The sequence below is a fragment of the Chiloscyllium plagiosum genome, unplaced genomic scaffold (genome assembly GCF_037043375.1).
Source record: "Chiloscyllium plagiosum isolate Xiang-an unplaced genomic scaffold, Cpla_swu_hap1 HiC_scaffold_52, whole genome shotgun sequence".
In the NCBI taxonomy this organism is placed as follows: Eukaryota; Metazoa; Chordata; class Chondrichthyes; order Orectolobiformes; family Hemiscylliidae; genus Chiloscyllium; species Chiloscyllium plagiosum.
This window is the reverse complement of record NW_028270190.1, coordinates 23,234,399-23,256,709: the sequence shown is the minus strand read 5'-3', so window position 1 is coordinate 23,256,709 and position 22,311 is coordinate 23,234,399.

Sequence of the window (22,311 nt, the reverse complement as noted above, 5' to 3'; positions counted from 1 at the left end):
CATTTAATGTCTCTGCCTCCAATGCTCTCTGGAGATGACAGTTTTAAAGGTAAAACAAAATAAATCTCCTCTTCTCTGTAATAGATTGACGATGCTTTTGAAAAGAAAATACACTTACAATGTGCCCGCTGCCTCTACATTCATCACATTTGTAGGAAGGAAGTGTTACTGCAGCTATACCCAGTCTGATTGAGAACACATCCAGAGGGCTAAGGATGACGCTTTGTTTAAAAAAGAATCCCTTCGCCATTGTCTTATCAGACCATTTGGGCTGCTGGCTTATGAGAGAGAAGTCAATGGTGGTACTTTAACCTGAGGGCCACTAGACCTCATCCGAGGGAAGAGGTTGAGAAGCAGAATCATTCGTGGTGAACTCAAACTGGTGATGGGAATTGCAGCAACGCTGTTGGCATCACACTACTCTGTAAACCAACAATCCTGCCAATTGAGGTAAACCACTTTCCTTTATCTCCTTAGCTCGGAAAGGAAACCATGACACTGGAAGCCGTTCAGAGTTGTGAAACTTGACTTACTTCTGGAATGAATGGTTTATACTATTTAGGTTTAATTGGTTGCCGTTTCAATGAGATCTTATTGAATCATACAATATCTTGAGGAGATTGAATCAGTTGAATACTCGATAAGCTTGTATCCGACAGAACTGTTATTTTTGGGCTATGCAGCTTTGCTTGAGGAAGCCTGTTTGAAGACAAAATAATTAATTTGTCGTTGACGAAAGAAAACGCACTAACCTAGACTGAGACTTATGTCGTTGTCTATATCACGACCCACACTGCATTTAAAATGTGACCAGTGGAGAAGTGGGAAGAGGAAAGCAAACAGTGACCCGTCCAACATTTGCCAGAACAGGATTGAGGAGAAAATCACGAAGTGGAAATTCATTCAAGTGAGAATTCTCTCTCCCAGAAGGTTTTGGTGCCTGTATTTTTAAATTATGTCAAAGCTGGCATTGTTAGACTTTTGGTAGACAGGTGAATCAGAGATAATACTGTGTTGACAGAAAAGTGCAACTGGGACAGCAATAAAATGAGTCATACATTTATTTACCGTTGGAATAACTACAAAGGGTTGATTGGATTACTCGTGCTCCTCAGTGCTATTTTAATGTTCCATTCAACCCTTCAGACACGTTACACGGAACCGATCGAGGCCACTTCAATTGTGAGGTGGAGGTTGGGAAAATGTACATGGAAAATCCAGGGTTGGGTTAGAAAAAGCACCGCCCCGCTCCCTTCTGGCAAGCTTCCCCTCTCTGCTACTTTTGCTCCAGACCTTGGTCATGCTGCAGGCCCAGATTCACTCCACATAGCGCCCACGTAACTCACCCAGGGTTAGCTCAACCAAATCCTCTTCTTTGTCTGAATGTAGCATTGCACAACACAACTTCGATTTAGAAAAGTCACTTCCCAAACACAGAGTATGAGAACGTAAGAAATAATAACGGGATATCCTATTCAAATCCTCAAGCCTGCCGACTGTTGCAAAATTGAAAGAGTTTATGTTCAATTTAAGAGAGGAGTGTTTTCTGAATGTTAAAGCAAATTTAAAGTACAGCCATAGCTGCCAAAACCTAACAGCTAAGAGACAATCAGTTCCAAAATAGATGCAGGTAAGTATTAGCTGTTAAAATGACACCTGCGTTTTGGTTGCTGTTTAGACAGCAAATCAAGTTTAACGGATTGTTTAAATTACGTCCAGGAAACTAAAACCTCATTGAGTGTGCATTGGTTGTATTAACAACATCGAAACAATAAGACAGAACAACATTGGGGCATAATAAAACACAGACATTTTGAAACATTTTTCAGAGCAATTTCCATCAAGCCAGAGAGCAGCTGCCCATCAAACAAAAAATTTCTTGAATCAGAAGGAACTCTCAATCAACATGATTCTTTTCATGTAAAAACACTCGCAGTAAAAAAGACAGAAGGCGATCAAGGAGCAGAAAACAGATTCGGGAAAACGAGGAAGAAAGGTTAAAGGAATCGGAGAAGATTAGCGGTATGGATTTTAAGAGATTGAGCTCATTTGCCATTCTCATTAATTGTGTTATTGGAATAGCATATTATTAGAATTGTGTTCAGCGAAAGGATAGCAATTCCTTTGGGGCAAGAGTGTTTGTTTTATTGCCAATTTTTTTTCGTGTTTATGATTCGAGCTAGGATAATATATATTGTTTTTTCTTTCTCTAAATAGTGGAAATTATGAGTTATCTTTGGTTTTAGTTAGCAGAAGGGTTCAACTTCCACGTTGTAACAATTCTCCTGGACAAGCCTCCAAATTGTTATGAAGGCTGTTACTTTAAAATAAATCTAACTTTAGATTTGCAACCGAACTTTATATTTATTACACCAGAATACACCAATCCCTTTGGACTGCACTTTGATTTGACTTCTCTCGATTCAATAGCAGCCCACCTTTTGACTGATAGTACCAATGTGCGTGACCTCAAACATATATTTAAAATAAACTCCCTCTGCCAATTATCTACTCACTGACCTTATTGAAATCCCCACTCAGATTGTTTACAACCTCAATGCAGCATACTCTCCCACATATGTTTGCATCATCCTCAATTTCGGATAAATAATGTACTCAGCTCCCATCTTCAATTCATTCGTATAGGTTGTAAAAAACTGATGACTTAGGACTAATATTTGTGGGAGTGCACTAGATACAACTTTTTAACACGATACAACCACATTAACCCGGACTCTCCGTCTTTTGTGTGTTAACAAATCCTGATTCCAAGCTAATAACTGTACTTAATTATCTTCACGCAAAACTATGCTGACTCTGATTGCAATTCTTCCCATAATAACACATATTAGCGAGTTCCCGGCAAAGACTGTCAAGCTAAGTGACCAATACGTTCCTGTTTTCTGTCTCGCTCGCTTCTTGCAGACAGGTGCCACATTGGTGGTTCCCCCAAATTCGTTGGCACTCTCTTGCAATCCAGAGAGTAACAGTTTATTTCAAACAATGCCCACAGTCACCCTGTAACCATTTCTTTTAAAACCGTGTCACAGTTGCTGCTGACCTGTCCACCTTTATTCTGAATTGTTTGTTAGAAACTTTTTGCAGCAACAGCGAGAGCAGTGCAAGTACCGGGAACCTTAGCTTTCCTCTTGAAGATTTATCTCGTGAATAGGCGATTGATGCCTCGCACCTGCCAGGGTCAGGGATATTTCTGAATGCGCCGACAGGTTTCGGAAGGAGGAAGGAGAGCATCAGAAGTCGTGGTACATACCGGTAAAAATGACACAGGCAGGGAAAGGCAAGAGGACCTGAATAGGTAATATATTGAGTTAGCTTGGAAGCTGCAAGGCAGGACGAGCAGAGTAGTAATCTTAGGATTTCCAATGTTGGCAAGTGCGAGTCAGGCTAGGAACAGAAAGCGAGTGCAGATGAACAAGTGGCTGCAGAGCTAGTGTAGGATGGAGAGCTTCAGATCTGTGAATCATTGGGATACCTACTGGGAAAGGTGGGGCATTTATAAGAAGTATGGATTGCAACTCAATTGGAGATGCACCAATACCCTGGGTGGTAGTTTTGATCGAGCATTTCCGGTGGGTTTGAACCATATTAGAAAGGGCATGGGAACCTGAGATATGGATCAGATGATAGAGTATATAGTGATCAGTAAGCTACAGCAAGCAGAGAGTCTGTGAAGAGGGATAGGTATTTGCTATTGCAATTTTGCAGTCAGTGTGATGGATTGAAGTGTACCTATGTTAATGCAAAAATATCAAGAATAAGGGTGATGAAGTCAGAACATGAATCAGTACTTGGAATATGATGTTCTGGTAATTTCATAGATTTGGATATTATAGGGGCAAGAATGGTTGTTGGATGTGGTGAAGCATAGATGATTCAAAAGTAATGGGGTGGGGGAAAAAGTAAAAGAGGTGGAAGTGCGGCATCGCTAATCAGGAATAGTATCACAGCTTCAGAAAGGGAGGGCGTCAAGGAAGATTTGTCTACAGAGTCAGTATGGGTAGAAGTCAGGAACAGGAAAGGATCAGTCGCTTTATTGAGATTTTTCGACAGGCCTCCTAATAGCAACAGAGATACGGAAGAGCAGACTGGGAGGCAGATTTTGAAAATATGTGGAAGTAATCAAGTTGTTGTCATGTTTAACTTTAACTTCACTAATATTGATTGCAGTTGAAAAATGTCGTGCTGGAAAGCACAGCCTGTCAAGCAGCATCTTAGGAGCAGGAGAGTCACCGTTTCGAGCAGAAGCTCCTCATCAAGAATGTGAGGGTCCTCAAGAAGCCTGCGAGAAAAATGGGAGGTGGTAGGAATTGGGGAAAAGAAGCTGGGGATGGGATATTTAGATGAAGGTGGGGATGAAGTTGATAGGTTGGAGTGTAGAATAGATAGGTGTGAAGGAAGATGTTCAAGCAGGACAGTTCAAGAGTGCAGTGGTGACTTGGATGGTTGAATCTGGGATAAGGTGGAGGTCGGAGAAATGAGAAAACTGGTGAAATACATATTGATTCCGCGTGGTTTGAGTGTACCAATGCGAAAGATGAGGCATTCTTCCTGCTGGTGTCGAGTGGCTTGAGTTTGGTCCACGTCCCCCACCAACCCACACTGCACTCACGGCAGCTTCAACTGCCACAGCAGGAAATGCAAACTTTGTGCTCACATCTCCCCCCATCTCCGTTCAAGGCCCCAAAGGATCCTTCCACATCTGTCAGCCATTTGCCTGCACTTCCACTTGTCTCGTCTACTGTTTCTGTTGCTCTTAATCTGGTCTCCTTTACATCGGGGAGACAGGACGACCACTTGTGCAACCTTTCAGAGAACATGACTGGTACACACACATGAATCAATGCCACCTCCCTGTGCCGAATACTTTAACTCCACCCCCCACTCACTTCACCAAAGACATGCTGGGCCTCCTCCACCATCGAACTCTCGCCACCCGACGCCAGTAGGAAGAAGCCTCATCTTTCACCTTTGGACACTCCAATCAAACGGGGTCAATGTGGATTTCACCAGTCCCCCCAAATCCCCTCCCTACACCTATACCAGATCGAATCTTCCAACTCAGCACCTTCCCTTGAACTATCCTAGGTATCCATCTTCCTCCCCAACATCTCGGAATTTCACCATCACCCCCGTCTTCATCTAGCTATCGCAATCCCAGCTACCTTGCTCCCGTTCCCACCCCATCCCATTTATCTCTCAGCACCATTGCACCACTCCGATTCCTGATGAAGAGCTTATGCTCGAAACGCTCTTGGTCTTCAATACTGCCTGACAGACTGTGATTTTCCAGCACCACACTGTTCGACTCCGATATCCTGCTTTTCCAGTCCTCACTTTCCCCTCGTATTGATTGGAACCTACTTCATTCAAATAGTTTGGATGGAGCTGTTTTTGTCAGGTGTGTCCAGGAAGGGTTCCTGACACAATATGTAGATAGGCCAAAGAGCGTGGAGGCCATATTGAATTTGGTGCTTGGTAACGAACCACGTTAAGTGTCAGATCTGCCAGTGGGAGAGCATTTCGGTGATAGTGATCGCAACTCCCTGACCTTTAAGATATTCATGGAGAAGGATAGGAGCAGAGAGTAGGGGAAAGCATTTAACTTGGGATGGGGTAAATACAACGCTATTGAGCAGGAACTGGGACACCTTCATTGGGAACAAATGTTCTCAGGGAAATGCACAACAGAAATGTTAACGCTATTTAGGGTGTACATGCTGATAGTGCTGGATACGTTTTTCCCACTGAGGCAAGGAAGGGATGGTAGTATGAAAGACCCTTGGGTGACAAGGGATGACATTTAGTCCAGAACAATAAGGAAGCTTACTAAATTTTGGGGAGGCAAGGATTAGATAGTGCTTAAGAGGGTTTCAAGTTAGAGGAGAAGGGACTGAAGAATTGATTTAGGACAGTTAGAAGGGAGAATGGAAAAAATTAACGTTTAGAATAAAGGAAAAGTCTAAGGTCTTATACACTTATGTGAGGAACACGATGATAGCCAGTGTCCGGGTAGGAATGATTACAAGTACTGGAGGGAATCTTTTTCTGGTGTCAGAGGAAATAGGTGACGTTTATAATGAATACTTTGCTGCGGTATTCAGTACTGGGAGGGACGTTAACATTTCTGAGGAGAGCATGAAACAGACTGAAATGCTAGAACAGGTTGATGTTTGGAAAGAAAATATTCTAAAAATTTTGAAAAACACAAGGATGTATAAAACCCCTGGAGCAGATGGAATATATCTTTGGTTATATGCAGGAAGCGAAGGAAGAGGTTGCTACATGTTTGGTGATGATAGTTGTGTCCTCACTGTAAACTGGAGTAGTGCCAGATGAATGGAATGTGTCAAATGTTATTCCCTTGTTCAAGAAAGGAATAGCCCTAGGAATTACTGACCAATCGGTTTTACATCGTTGGAGCACAAGGTTATCGAGAGGATTCCGAGAAACTGGAGTTATGATTACTTGCAAAATCATCATTAGAATAGAAATAGGAAGCATAGCTTGGCGAGAGGCAGGTCATGCCTCAGAATCCTGATTGATTTCTTTGAGGATGTGACAAAACACATTGATATGGTACTGCAGTGGATATTAGCAATGCGTTTGATAAGGTTTCCCTTTGTAGGGTCATTTAGAAAGTAAGGAGGCATGGGACACAGGGAAACCAGCGTGTCTAGATACAGAATTAGCTGGCCCATAGAAGACAGAGGGAGGTTGGAGACGGAATCTATGCAGCCAGGAGTTTCGTAACGAGGGGTATTCTGTAGGAATTGATTCTTGGACCTGTGCACTTTGTGATTTCTATGAATGACATGTATGAGGAAATGGAAAATTGGGTTAGTAATTTTGCCGATGACACAAAGGTTGTTGGAGTTGTGGATAGTGTGATGGCCTGTCGTTGGTTGCAATGGGTCATTGACAGGGTGCAGAATTGGTCTCAGTGGCATATGGAGTTCAAACTGGAAAAATTTGAATTCGTTCAGTTTGGAAGGTCGTATTTGAATGCAGAATACAAGGTTAAAGGGAGGAGTCCTCGCAATGTGGAGGAGCAGAGGGATACTGAGGTCCACGTCCAAAGAGTCCTCAATGATACCACCTGAGTTGATAGGTTTGTTAACAAGGCATATGCTGTGCTTCTTTCCATTATGAGGGGAATTGAGTTTAAGAGCCGTGAATTTATACACTGTCTAGAGTTCTGGTTAGACCACCCTTGGAATGTTGTGTTCAGTCTGGTCACCTCATTAGTGGAAGGATGTGGATGCCTTTGCGAGGGTGCAGAAGAGATTTGCTCGGACGCTGCCTGGACTGAAGGGCATGTTAGATTAGATTAGATTCCCCACATGGTGGGGACAGGCAATTTGGCCCAGCAATTAAACAGTGACCTTCGGAAGAGTAAACCACGCAGACCCATTTCCATATTTTTACCCTCTGACTAAGTGGACCAAACACGATGTTCAATTTAGCATAACCAATTTACCTGACCTGCACATCTTTGGATTGTGGGAGGAAACTGGAGGAACCCCATGTAGGTAGAGGGCGAATATGCAAACTCCACACAGACAGGCTGGTATTGAACCCGTGTTCCTTGTGCTGTGAAATTGCAGAGCTCACCACTGAGGCACTTGTCGCTATACCTTATGCGGAAAGATTGTGAGAGTGAAGAATGAGAGGCGACTTGATAGAGGTGTACAAGATCGTGAAAGGCATAGATAGGGTGATTTTCCAGCGACTTTTACCCAGGGCGGAAATGTCTATCACAAGGATGAATATTTTCAAATACATTGGAGGATGGCACGGTGGCTCAGTGATTAGCACTGCTGTCAAGGATCCGGGTTTGGTTCCCACCCTGGGTGATTGTCTGTGTGGAGTCTGCACATTCTCTCCATGTGGCGTTAGTTTCCTCCGGGTGCTATGGTCTCCTCCAACATTGCAAAAGATGTGCTAAATTGCCCAAAGTGTTCGGTGTGTAAATCAGGAGGAAATGAATCTGGGAGGGTTACAATTTGGAGGGTCGGTGTGGTCTTGTTGGGCTGAAGGGCCTGTTTCAACGATGTTGGGAACTAATACAATCTGGAGGAAGGTTGAGGGAAGAGCTCCGATCTAGTTTTTGTACTCAGAGACTGGTGAGTGCGTGGAAGCAGTGGAAGGAGTGTCGGACATTGAAGTACACTCGGATAGACAAGGCAGTTTATCCAAGAATGGCATGTAAGTTAGTTTTATCTCAGAGTAAGATGAAAGTTCGGCACATCATCCAGAGCCGAAGTGTCTGTACTGTGCTGTACTGTTTTATGTTATACATTCTTTGTACAAGACTGCTCAACTTTATTCATATTACTATTTTGCTTACATATTTGTAATAATTGCAGGGCTTTCCCCTCTGAAAAAGAATGGAAATACGGGTTTACATTCTCTGCCTGTTTCCTGTATCTAATTCTGCAGTCGCATCCTCTAGGTGTCTCATATATTTTCCTGGATTTCTTTCTTCCTATGCTTACACACTCAATTTGAACATCTGAGTTTTATGGAAGTGGAATAGTTCCAGCTGATTTTTAAAATATTTCTTCTGAATTTAGTCCTTAATATTTTCATTCTGTTTTGCTTCGTATTATCTACCCCTGGTTCCTCAAGTAAGCGAAACAAATCTTGCTTCAGCAAGTTCTCGCTAGTCTGATTTCATCCATTGTTGACTCAATACTACCCTTGGCATCTTTTGTGAACCATACATAGCTCATCTGCTGATCGAGTCCATCTTATTGATCAGAAACCATCATTGCTGATTTTTATGAAATGTTTTTGAAGTGTCTGCTCCTGTATACCCACTGACTTTCCCTTGGGTCTATTTTCATATCCCACTTTAGACCAGATGCCAGACAAATGTCCGCAATTTCGAAGCTTGGTTCTTTTCAATCATTTGAGGGGAACTTCTGCATATGACTGAACCAAATTGCAGTTGAGGGGGACTCCATTATCCGAGTTTCTCCCTTTCTGTCTTATCTGTTTGACGGTACCAGTTTCCAATCGGAAACCTCCAACATGATCTCCTTTTCTCTCAAGCTAGATACCCCGCCTACAGTAGACTGTTACTTTAGCAGTGACTGATCCACCTCCTTAACATCTGCCATCACCTCTACCCTTCCTTGCCAGAAAAATAGGAACATTGAAGACAGGAAAAGTAGGAGCTTTCTCTGCCCTTGGAGCCTCCACAACCATTCATCACGATCATGGCTGATCTTCAAACTCAATAGATTAATTTTGTACTCTCCCTATAATCTTTGACTCATTTCACCCCAAGAGATCTGTACAGTCACTACTTGAATACATTCAATGTTTTGTCATCATCTACTTCCTTTGGTATTGAGCTCCACAGGCTCACTACTTTTTGGGGGAAGAAATATCTCCTCATCTCCGTCCTAAATGGTCCACCCCGAATCCTCAGATTTGACTCCTTGTTCTAGACGCAACCAACACTTATTCTCCCAGTGTCGATGCTGTCTAGGCCATTGGAATTTAATAAATCTCTATGAGATCACCCTTAACGCGCCTGACCTCCAGCTGGAACAATTCTAACCTCGTCAATCCCTCCTCGTACGTCAGTCCCGCCATCACGAGAATCAGCCGGGTAAACCTTTGCTGCGCCGCCTCAATACAAAGAGTATCATTCGTCATTAAAAGGGACCACAACTGCACACAGTGTTCTAGATGTGTCCTTACCTGTGCAACCACAGCAACCATCCCTGTTCCTGTACTCAGAACGTCTCGCAATTATTGTCAACGTATCATTTGACTTCGATACTACCTGCTGAATCTGCAAACGTACCTTCAGCGACTGGCGCTCAAGGACACTGAGGTCCCGCTGCACACTCCCCTCCCCGAAATTACAACAAGTCAGGTAGTAGTCTGCCTTCTGGTATTTGTTTCCAAAGTCAACAACGTCGCATTTATTCAAATTATACAGAAAGTGTCAATCATTGTGTTCCCTTTGTCCACACTTCCCAATGCTCTGGATTCTGCATTCATAGAAACATTCTTGACGACTTCCACCACTGCCAGCAGATCAGCACCACCAAATACAGCTTCCCCTCCCGTCCACTGTCAGCATTTCACAGGGGCCACTCAATCTTTGACACTCTCCATCATCCAGAGCACTTCCTCACTCCCCAATGGCGCCTTCCCATGCAATTGCAGAAGCTGCAATAGCTGCCCATTCACCCCTTCTGTTCTCACTCACCAGGCCCCAAACACATCTTCCAGGCAAAACATTTCCCCTGTACTCTTTCAATCTGGTCTCCGGTCATTGCTGCTCACAGTGTAGTCTCCTTTACATTGGTGAGACCAAACAGAGGCTGCTTCGAGAAACACTTCTGCTCTCTCTTTAGGAACAACCTTTATCTTCTATTTGTTCTCAATTCAATGAGCTACATTGTTCTCCTGTTCCGAAGAAGCACAACACTTGTTCTCGCAACACTTCACTTTACAGTTTGGTAAATTACAACTTGGAGGAGTTAACATTCAATTCTACAAATTCACAGCCTGACCCCATTGTAACTGCTTTCTCCTTCCTTGCCTCCAGATCACCTTGTCTTTTTTCTGTCTTGCTTATCTTCACTCAATAAAGTGAAACCATTTCCCCATTCACACCTCAGTTTATACACATGTTACACCTGTTTCTCTTTTGTCACAATTAAAAACCCATTTGTCTTTTGCACTACACCTCCAAACCTTTATGACCTGTCACCCCTTGTCCACCTCATAAGTATTAGAAAGCCCATTTTCCAATCTTTTCCCGTTCTGAAAAAAGTGTTATGCTTGATTCAACGATTAACTCGGTTTGTCATTCTCTGCAAATACTGCCAGATTTGCTGAGTTCCTCCAACGATGAACAGTCGCACAATAAATTTTTCGGTTAGCAAAGAACTGTGAATACTGAAAATGTGAAGCAAAAACAAAGAATTGTGGAGAAACTAACCAGGTCTGAACAATGAAAGCTGAGTTAATCTTTCGGTTTCAATTACAATTCTTCAACGTTCCCATTTCTCCATCAATTTTTGGTTTTGCTTCATATTTTCAGTATTCACAGTTCTTGTTTCAATAATGCTGTTTTCACTCCACAGACCTGCTTAACGTCTTGAGCAATTTATATTTTTGAAACATTTTAATGACGTGTGTTTAAGCTGCTCGAACGGCTTGTCCAACATGGAGCACCATACACTGGGAAGCGAATAACAACGCAAGGTGCACAAATTCATTGGTTTTGAACTTACATGAGGCTAGCATCACTGACATTATGGAGCTGCAAATAATAGTCAGGGACAGAAACGGGGGAAATACATTCACTTTAAATGCCGAAAACGGCAGCACTGGAAGGGGAATGTTTCAGATGATTATGTAAAGTGTTTCGAGGAATGTGACAAATTGAAGCCAAGACATGACAAAGAGACCCTTAGAGGAATGAGAATAATAAAATGGAAGCGTTTCCACATCAGAAGCTAGAGTGGAAACCAAACTCATTGCAGGGCTAATGGGTGAATGGGTCTCAGTGTGAAATAAGGAGCAGGTGACAGAATTGCATTGCATATATTGCATTTCAAACTGAGTATCCATCTGGTGCAAAACACCACAGCAGCTGCGGAAGCAGAATTCTATTCAACCACAATCTGTAACTTTCCTTCCCGGGATAATACCTCCGTCTATCATTACCATCAAGACGAGATATGGTTCAGTGACAAATGTGGGTGAACATACCAGGGTCAGAACCATATGTATCTAAAACAGATGAAAACCCGTTAATGCTACTGAATTCTGTAGTGTCACATGTCAAAGGCGAATAAATATGAGACAAGGCGAGGAGAAAATCCCACAATAAAAAGATCAGCTCTAAGATTTCCAGTCATTCACATCCAGTCATCAATGATGATGGACTGTCAAAATATTCATTGGAGGAAAGCGCTCACAGTCATCCCCATCCTTAATAATGGAACAGCCATGCACATCAGTGCAAACGACAACGACACAGTTGTCTGCACAATCCTCAATGAGAATTTATGAGTGGATGAGTCATCTCCTCCTCTCATGATGCTTACAGAATTACAGATGCTCATCTACAACCAATTCTATTCGGTGCACGTGACCGGAAGAAACAGTTGAACGCACTTGATACAACAAAGGCAATGGTCCCTGTGTGGGAGAAGGAAAAGCCACTTTTCCTACAGACCACTTGCTTACAGACACTATGGTTGTCTTTAGTCAAAGAGGGCTCACTCATAATTCCATGCCAGCTCAATTTGGCGACATTTAGGAACATGTTATCTCGATGACCTGCTAATGATATTCTCTACCTCACAATGGCATCGCAACTGTGAAGACCTGAGGGCATACCCTCTCTTCCCAGAAACTCAGTCATCACAATGCCCATGAAGGCTAAGGGGTACCAGGATATGTGATATGAATGCTCACTGCCCCATGAAACTATTGCAGCCAGGAATCACCCATTTCTGTCGATTAACTCACCTCCTGTTGCCATTGTTAACGGACCGATACTGCTGGACTAGAGGCATTGGCTCTGTCAACTGTAATCGAAACTGCATTGTCCTGTACTTAACATCAATCTCCTGTAACCCTCTAAGAACTAACTGTGCCTGAAGCTCGGGGAAGAGAGCAGAGACTCATTTGTACTGATTGCCCATTACGTATACGAGCAGTCAGTTCTTTTCCCACGAAATCGTGAAACAAACCAGTGTGTGACGATTTCGCAATGTTTGCATACGGGCTTTATTCATAATTTGTCAATTGTCCGACAGATTGGCGTATTCCGCAGGTCCCCCAGTGTACATAGGGCCACAGACCACATCTAAATGTGAACAATTTGGCAAGTTATGCGTTCTGCACATCACGCAGCGGTTGGTCCTGAAGGAAAGGGCAGACGACTGGGCACGAAGGTAGACAGGAAGGAGAGCCTAAATTGCAATCTCATTAAATTGTCGTACAATTCGGCCGCTTGGGAATTCCTTACCTGAAACAGCAGAGACATCCAGAAGAGGACAGACGACTAAGTAAGGTGGTAGACTGGAGAGATTACGTAAAATCACTCCCTTCCAAATTTCTCATAATTTGGCTTTTGCGTGATCAGCTAGAGTGCTGGTATACACATACAATACTTGCCTGGCAAGAAGTACGACTGGGAATCTCACCCTTTAAAATTCTTGATTTCAGACTGCTCAGATCTTGGGAAATTGACCAGGACACCATTGCTTGTTTTGGTCCTTTCGTCTCGTGCACTGCACTCTTTGTCTGTCCTGCATGTTTGTTTTTGTCTGTGCCTCTGTCCGTCCGCGCTGCAACCTGTTTTTTGTTCTCAGCTCGACCATCCAGAGGGTAATGGGTTTGCAGAATTGAAAATTGTACTGAGACGGATTGACCACAGTGACACGTCTTGCTGGTAAGAGAGATCTGCAGCCATTGATTCTATCACGGAATACACAGAGGCGCTTTGGTAAATGCATGTGCTGAAAGACGAAGGAAACAGGGGACAAGAGATATCGGATCCTCCTTAGCGACGGTTTGTCCACATATTCCTATAGACATTGCCCACATTGAGTGAAATTGAATAATGGAGGGCAAGTACAGCAGGTGGGCATGGGGATCATTTCTGATCCTTCAGTACACACTTCAGTGCCCAGACAAATTTAAATAAATAGCAAAGGGACACCAGCCTCGTAAAATTAAAGCGTATTGCCAGGCTCCATATAACACAAACTCACTGGAATCTCTGCCAACTTCCCTGCCGCCGTACAACAACCCACGACTGTAATGTTGCCCTCCTGACCCCAGATCTAAACCTACTCATAAACGAGGTCACATCTTCCGTTGTATCAAAACCCCGGAAAGTTGCAAAACAAGGGGTGCCAGACAGAGAACACCCTGACCCGGCACCTCCACCAACTGATCCCGTGCAAAGCACAAACATTTACACGCAGTGGGGTCACTGCTATGTAATAGCAGACGCTTGATCACCAGCTCTAATGTATCATGATGGGCACGAAGCTCCTTGACAAGCCCGGGGCTCACACTGAGTTCCGGTGCATCCTCCAGGATGCCCTACATCCGCTGAAGGGCCCGAAAGCTTTTCACAGCTAGCTATTTCAAATTTTCATTATTTACAATGTCTACCTCAAGACGTCCAGATTCCATTGCAATTGGCTTCGGGGAGTCACTGGACAACTCTCCGACCCTCTATTCAATTTCTCTCCGAGTTGTAGGAGACTTTGCGCGAGCATATTAGCTGGTTAGAAAATAATGTCAAAGGTATCATTAAGGCAAGTGCAAGATAACAGACCGACTGAGGAGAAGTTACCCGTTGCCTGCAGAATGCAAATGAGCCCGCATTCAACGCTGTCTAGGACTCCTCAGCGGCCATACTCTTACGAGAATAGGGGAAATTAGCTGCCCAAACACTCGTAAACTGTATGTTGTCCTGACACGCTCAGGTTTACAAGTCACAAAATTTGACCAGTCAAACTACCATGTGGGTGGACACACTAACCACTCTAAACAATTTCGTTTGACAGGGACTGTTTGGAATTAAAGAAGAGAGGGATGCAAAAAACCCAGCTCACGCAGGCAGAACATGTTCATGGTCAGTACAGCGGAGAGAGAGTCATGGTCAGCAAAGCAATGTCATATCAGAGACCAGTGTAGAGTCTGTTGGAAGTGAGGACATGGGGAAAAATGGCCACCAACCACCACCCAGCAGCCGAATGCTTCCAACTTCTCCATTCCCTCGCAAACCCAATGAAATCGTGCTCCTCTGCAGAGACAGCCTCAGCAGGCACCCTTATCTATGAATGAGCCATTTCCCACACTACTCTCTCCAAGACCATGAGCCTGCCATTGCAAAGTGGTTTTACAGGCCACCTCTGTACACCTCCCATTTTCACTGTCTGAGACTTCAGTAATGGACTCAGGAGGTAGGGGGTCGATGTCGGTTCTATCGGACTCTGGGGCCACGAACTTATTTGCGACTCCCTCTGTGGAACTTTCCCACAGTTCTGAAACTGCCTGTACTGTGGGCGTCTTCGGATTGCCGATGTAAGGGCCACTATCAAATGCAGGACTCTTCAGCATCGGATCTGTGACGGTCTCTGACACAGCCAGAATTGCCTCATCCTGTCCAGTAGCCCTATTTGTCCACCAAATGCTGTGTAAATTAAACATCTCCATTCACTGATCTCCCCAGGGTCTCACCTTAGAAATTCTCGGCTTTCGTTACTCTATACTGCAGGCACAATTGCCAGCAGCTCGCACCTCCCCTCCCATGTCACGAATGTTTAGATTTGGTGACCTGCGCATACCCTGCTAAACCCCCTCTTATTCCTCTGGCCCATGGCCCCTCCATCCCTCACTACTTCCTTCCTGTGCTGTGTGTTTATGGTGGGCCACTTTCTCTGTAAGGTTCACTGCACTGCCTCAGTCCCACATAAGCTGGAATCCCCCTCCTCCGAGCTTACTGACTCCCAGCCTGCTTTGCCCTCCCAGCTAGCGCTGACTGTCTTTTTGTTGGACCCGAGGGACTGCTGAGCAGACAGCATTGCCCTGAAGCTATCCGCCCCGTCACATAAAGTCACAGTTAAACAGCGAGCTGTACTGCCGTCAATACGACAGCACCCATTTTCGCCAGCCACAGTGGAGGTAATTAAACTTGTCATCGTCTCCCTCCTCTAACAAAGCAACCTAGTTCCCACAACCAGCCCCTGCAATGCACCCATTATCTTCCGTAACATACATCTGTCTCTCTCAAAACCAAGCAGACCAGGGAAATGGTGTTCTATCCAGGACCTCCAAGCCGACAATGTTGTCGTTGTTCTCTGCTCCCTGATGATTCCTGACACGAACGCCATCCTCACCAGCATCCAAACGTTCGCCATTTTCTCCATCAAATTGTCTCCTGAGAGCCAGTGCCGTTTCACCTTTACTTACAGTGGCCACAAATGCATATAAATGTGGCTTCTCCAAAGTATACGGAGAGCCCCACGGTATGTGCCTCTGCAGTACACCGGATGATCAGGACCATCCTCTTGTCATGTCAAAGCAGCTTGTTCTTATAGGCTGATGATATATTAGGACCCTTCGCCTCTACTGATGGCTGCATGAACGACACTGTCGCCTTGCTTCACTATCTGGCACAGGATGGACACAAACTCTCCATAGAAAACATGCAACTCTGCCAGGGCACAGTACATTATCTGGTATACGAGCTATCGCACACCCTCAGAGAATTGTCTAAGGAGCACATAACCGCCATCACTAAGCTCTCCTTGCCTGCCACACGAACTGACCTGTGAACATTCTTGGGTATGATCAACTACTGCGAGGCATTCTCCTGGAAGCATCCAACGAAAATGCTCGGGAAATCTGAAATGAAGCATGTTTTAAGGAACTCAATAAGCGCATAACTTCCTCTACTGCTGTCGGGGTCCCTGACCATACACAGCTACTTCAACTCTATATGACTGACAAAGAGGTAAATATGTCCGGTATGGAGACACCAATACGTTGGGACCTCCAGCTTCCTGTAGCCTTTTACTCAGCACAATTGGAACCTGTTGTAAGGGGAAATGCAGGACTGTTTAAGAGCCGTGGCGGCGACCACTGTAACTGTCAAAAGGTCCACATCTGTTGTGCTGGATTACCCATGCACTGATTTGGTTCCCATTCGGTCGGCCTGCTGCTTAATTCGAATGCAACACAAAATTGCACAGTCACTCGGAGAACAGACTATGAGGTCACACTGCGTGCCAGACTTTCCCTTCAATGCGCACCCGCTTGAAACCCTGCTGCCTTTCTTCCTGTCACCGAAGAACTCCAGGCAGAAGACCATGACCGCTTAGACCAAGCTCAGCACGTTCTCGCCGCACACCCTGACATCTGAGACTCTATTATACAACCCTGACCTAATCCTACGGGTCTCACTCATTCCCTCAGGCCAACACATGCTAGCGGGATATGCTGTCTGCATTCCTTTTGAGACCCTCAAGTCTGCTGTGCTACTGGACGGGACATCCGCACAAGCTGCGGAGCTATTCACCCTCACTGAGGCCTGAATTCTTGCTCAAGGTAGATCAGATAAAGTTTACACGGACACCAGAAATGCCTTTGTAGACGTGCACAACTTTGGCACACTCTGGAAGTAAAGGTGATGCGTTACTCTTCGGGAATATAACTGCAGCATGCACAACATGTCGACAATTTACTAAAAGCCATTCTGCTGCCCTCTTCTCTAGATTTGCAAAATGTGCACACAAATTCCAATGACCTGTCACACGTGAGAATTCCTCAGCTAGAGGGCAGCTCTATAAGCTGCTTTAAATCCACCCCATACATTGTACAAGCTCCCAGAATACGAGATCTCTGGTGGCCCCCGACCTCATGGAAGGAGCGCGGAAAGCTCAACAATCTGATCCTCGGGAAGAACAGACAGCTGGGTCTACCTTGGCGCTAAAGGATCCCCTGCTGTCATCCGACTAGCGCACATCGATGACCGTATCATTTGCCCCAAAGCCGACTTGCACGTCCAGGCCTCAGCAGCCTCAAACAGTGTTTGTCATGCAGGGAAGAGGGGAATGATACAACTGTAAGACAGGCCTGGTATGCATTGGATTCGCAGCTGCTGCATAAATACAATGTCATATGCCTGCAAAGTAAAGCAGACACGCCCGTGGCCAGGTACGACCAGGTGCCCATTCCTGAGGGACCCTTAACTCACCTCCCAATTGACTCTGCCCACATGCCAACTAAATAGGGTTTCAATGCAGCCCAGACATCCTGGACATGTTTTCCAACTGGGTGGAATCATTCACCACAAGAAAGGATGATGACAGAACATTGGTTAAATGTCTAATGAGGGATGTTACCTCCAGATTCGTAATTCCTGGTATCATTAATAGTGATAAAGTGTCACACTTTACCTCAACAGTTAGAGTAGGTATGAGTATGGCACTGGGAAATACCACATCCCTTATCAGCCCCAGTCCTCAGGCATGGTTGAATGGATGAATGGCGCACTTGAAACTACCTTGACTAAAATTACACAACAGACAGTTCTATCTTGGACAGACGCCTTGCCTTTGACCCTGTACACCTTACGGTGGCAGGTGAACCAGATCATGGAGCTTACCCTATTTGACGTTCTTATGGGCAGACCAAAGCTAACACAAAGTCCCTGCTGGACTAGGTCCACGCAATCAGTAAAATAATCGTCCATAACTTACTCCGAGTAGAAAACAGTCATGCCCAATCCCCAACATGAGCCACCTGGCAACTACGTAATGATAAACTCTCACTCTCTTTCTTTCTTCCATGGATGCTGACAGTGCTGCCTAGCATCGCAAGAAATTTATGTTCTTGAACAAGTTTCAAAGACACGTGTCAAATCTACTCAAACGCCAAAACTAAAATGGAGCGCCATACCAAAGAACACATGAGCTCGGAGGAGGAATAGGTCATCTGACCCGAAGAACCTACGTCGCCATTCAATAAGATCATAGCTGAACTTTTCGTGGACTCAGCTCCACTTAGCGCGCTCTCACCCTATCCCATATTGCCTTTCGTTTTCAAAGAAGTATCTACCTTCGCTTTAAAAACGTTCACTGAAGTAGCGCCAACTACTTCACGGGGCAAGGAATTCCACAGGTTCACTATCCTCTGGTTCTCAATTCACTACTAAATCTGTTCCCTTTAAACTTGAGGCTATGCCCTTGTGTCCTCGTTTCACCTGCCAGTGGAAACATCCATTCTACCTTTATCTTCTCTATCCCTTTATAACTTTGTATGTTTCTGAAGATCCCTATCATTCTTCTATATTCCATTAAATATAATCACAGTCTACTCGTTCTCCGCTCATAAGCGAAGCGCCTCAACTCCGGAATCAAACGAGTGAACCTTATCTGCACCCTCTCCAGTACCAGTACATACCTTCTCAACTAAAGAGACTGCACACAGTGCACCAGGTGTGGCCGCATTAGAACCCTGTAATTTTGCCGCAGACGCTCCTGCTTTTAAGTTCATCCCTTTAGCAATACTCTCGGAATTGAACGCTCATATAAAGTGCACAACTTCATTGCTTTCGAAACTAGGTAAGGCGAGGAATCACTGCCACGACAGAGCTCTTAATCATGGCCCGGGACAGAAAGAGAGGAAAACAGGTAGGATTGGAAGATTCAGAACAATTAAACAGTTGAATTAACATCAGTTAAACGATTTTGATTAATGTGACACATTGGGGTGTAATACCATGGACAGACCTTCAGAAGAATGGGAATCTTAAAATGGAAGTGTTACCACATCAGAAAACAGGTTACTGAGTATAAGGGCGATGAGTGAATGTGTCTCCGTGTGAATGAGGGAACAAGCAGTAGATTAGTATTGCAGATATTGAAGCTAAAAGCTGAGTATCCATGTGATGCTGAAGACCGCAGCAGTACTGACTGAATTGCATTCAAACTCGATCTGTAAAGTTTTGCTCGGAATAGTCCCTCAGTATACCATTCCCATCAAGCTGATCCATGGCTCATGACGAGTGTGGGTGAACATGCCAGTGTCAGAACTATGTGCACCTAAAACTGATGATAACCCATTAAAGCTACCGCAACTGGCTGCTTACATTCCAAACAGCAGAACTGAAGTCTGATACAGAGGGCGAAACGATGCGAAGACCAGCAGATCAGATCCAAGCTCTGACTCCCAGCCGCATCCTGTCACAAATAGTGATGGACGATTAAAAAAACTCATTGGAGGAGAGGGCTTCGCAAATATTCCCAACCTAAATAATGGAACAGCCCTGTCCATCTGTGTAAAGGTCAAGTAGTATCTGAACCATCCTCAGCCAGAAGTGTTGAGTGGATGATTCAACTCACTCTCCACATGATTTTCATAAAATCAGAGAGTTCAGTCTTCAGCCAATTCGATTCCCTGGACGTGACACCAAGAAACAGCTGAACACTGTAGATATGGCAAAGGCATTGGGCCCTGGCACTATTCCTGCAATAGGACTGAAGACCTGTGCTGAACAACAAGCAGTGTCAACGGAGAAGTTGTTTCATTCCATGCCCAAGTCTGACATTTACCTGGCAGTATGGAAAATTATACAGTATCTCCAATCTCCTGAGAGGAGAACGCAACATGACCAATTACCACCCCCTCAGTCCCATCACGGCAGTCAAAGTAGTTGACGTTCTTTTTGATAAAGCTGTCAAGCAGCACAGAAATAAACTGCAGCTTTCCGATAGGTTGCCATATGGATATAGTGCAGCTGTGGAATTGTCACTGGATTACTAATCCAAATCATGCCAAATACAGTTAACAAAATATTGGATCTAAAATCTGGTGTCAGCAGCAGTGACCCTGAATCCAATGCCGATTGTAAAATCCAAATTGCTTTCCCAGTCTACTTTCAGGAATACAATCTCCCATGTTTTATTGTTCTGGCCCAAAAGTGATTCCAGACACATAGACCTGAGATAAACTCTTCCATGATCTGTGAAACAGCCAAGCAAGGCACTCAATTGTATCAAAATGCTCCGAGGTCTTAAAGGATAAAATCGGGCAGATCGCCTGGCAGCAGCCTTGGGATCGGAAAAGGGAACGGGAAACACCGTCCTGTCGACCCTTCAGAGACCTCTTTCCTAACATCCGAGAGCTTGTGACAACATTTACAAAGCTTTCCCGCATTCTGCACGGAAGCACGGGGAAAGGATTAGGACATTCAAGACAGTGAGCCTTCCTCATTCTAATTCATGGCCAAACACATTTTTCTCACAAGGTGTACATATAATTAATGTGCTTAATTATCCGAAAAATATAAAAATATGAACTGGAGTGATCCTTTCTATTCATCGAGTGTTCAGCACAATTCATGTTATTATGGCTGAACCTCCATGACCTCACTACGCACCTGCGCTCTCCCCATCAATTTAGTGTCTTGAAATCCTTATTTATATTTCGTGCGTTGGCTTCCACAGGCTTGCGTGGGAGAAAATTTCCCACGTTCACCAGTCTCGGAGTTGCAGAAATGTATTCTCATCTTAATGCAAAGGGGGGTTGTCTGCACCTCATACTATGGGTCCTTTCTTTAGACGTCGCAACCAGGGGAATTTTCATCCCTGCTTCCAATTTGTCTCACCCTGTCAGAGTCGTATATATTTCATTGATATCTCCACTCACTTTCTTAAACCAAATGGAATATAGGTCCGGTCTAACCAAACTTTGCTCCCACAACAATCTTGTCATCCCAGATATTATCCTTGGTCATCCTTGACTGCACTTCCTCAATGTCAGATTTGTCCTTTTTTAAGTAAGGAGACAAAAACTGCAAACAGTACCACACAACCTTCGCGATGAGGTCTCACTAAGGCCCTGTAGAGCTGCAGTAAGACATTCTTAATCCTGTACTCCAATGGCCTTGAAATGAATGTCAACACGTCATTTATCTCCTAACTGATATCTGCTCCTGCAATATTGCTTTCAGTGTCTGGTGTATAAGAAGGAAATTCTTTAAATGTTACAGGTACCCACTTGGTGGGTTCACGGACACTGGTCAGCGTGCCAATTCCATTCCCAGTATTGACTTCTGGCTTCAGAACTCAACTGGCCTGCATGGCCCTCGGAGGTCTGTGCAGAAGAAAACAAAGGACAAGGAGCAAAGAAAGCGCACCACGTCACATGTACCCGTATTGCTCTTTATCTGATGCATATTTGCCCATTCACTTCACTTGTCTCAATCACCTTGGAACTTGTTCACATAATCCTCAACCACTTACAATCCGACTTCATTTAGAACCATCAACAAACTGTGGTAACTTGCATTTATTCCCTCAAACAAATGTTTGAGATATATTGGGATAAGCTGGGGTTCAAGCACCAATCCCTGTGATACCACTTGAGAAGTCAACTTCAAAAAAAATTATTCAATTCCTACTCGGTGTTTCCTGTCAGCTGTCGCATTCTAAAACAATGTCCATATATAAAGCCCGACACCATAAGATATAAGATAGCGGACTAGGCTTGGGACTTCATTAAAATTCATCCTGAAAATCCAAATGCATTGCATCTGTTGCTTCTCCACAATTTATCTTCAGTTGGTTTCTCAAACATAATTCAAAATTCATAAATCCACGTTAACTAGGTGTTTGGCCATTACTTTAATCCCAATAATTTCTCTAAAGCTGTTTACTTATTAATTTCATTATATTCATTTTTTTTCGCCAGGTTTACGATTCTTCATCTTGCTGGGAAATTTTG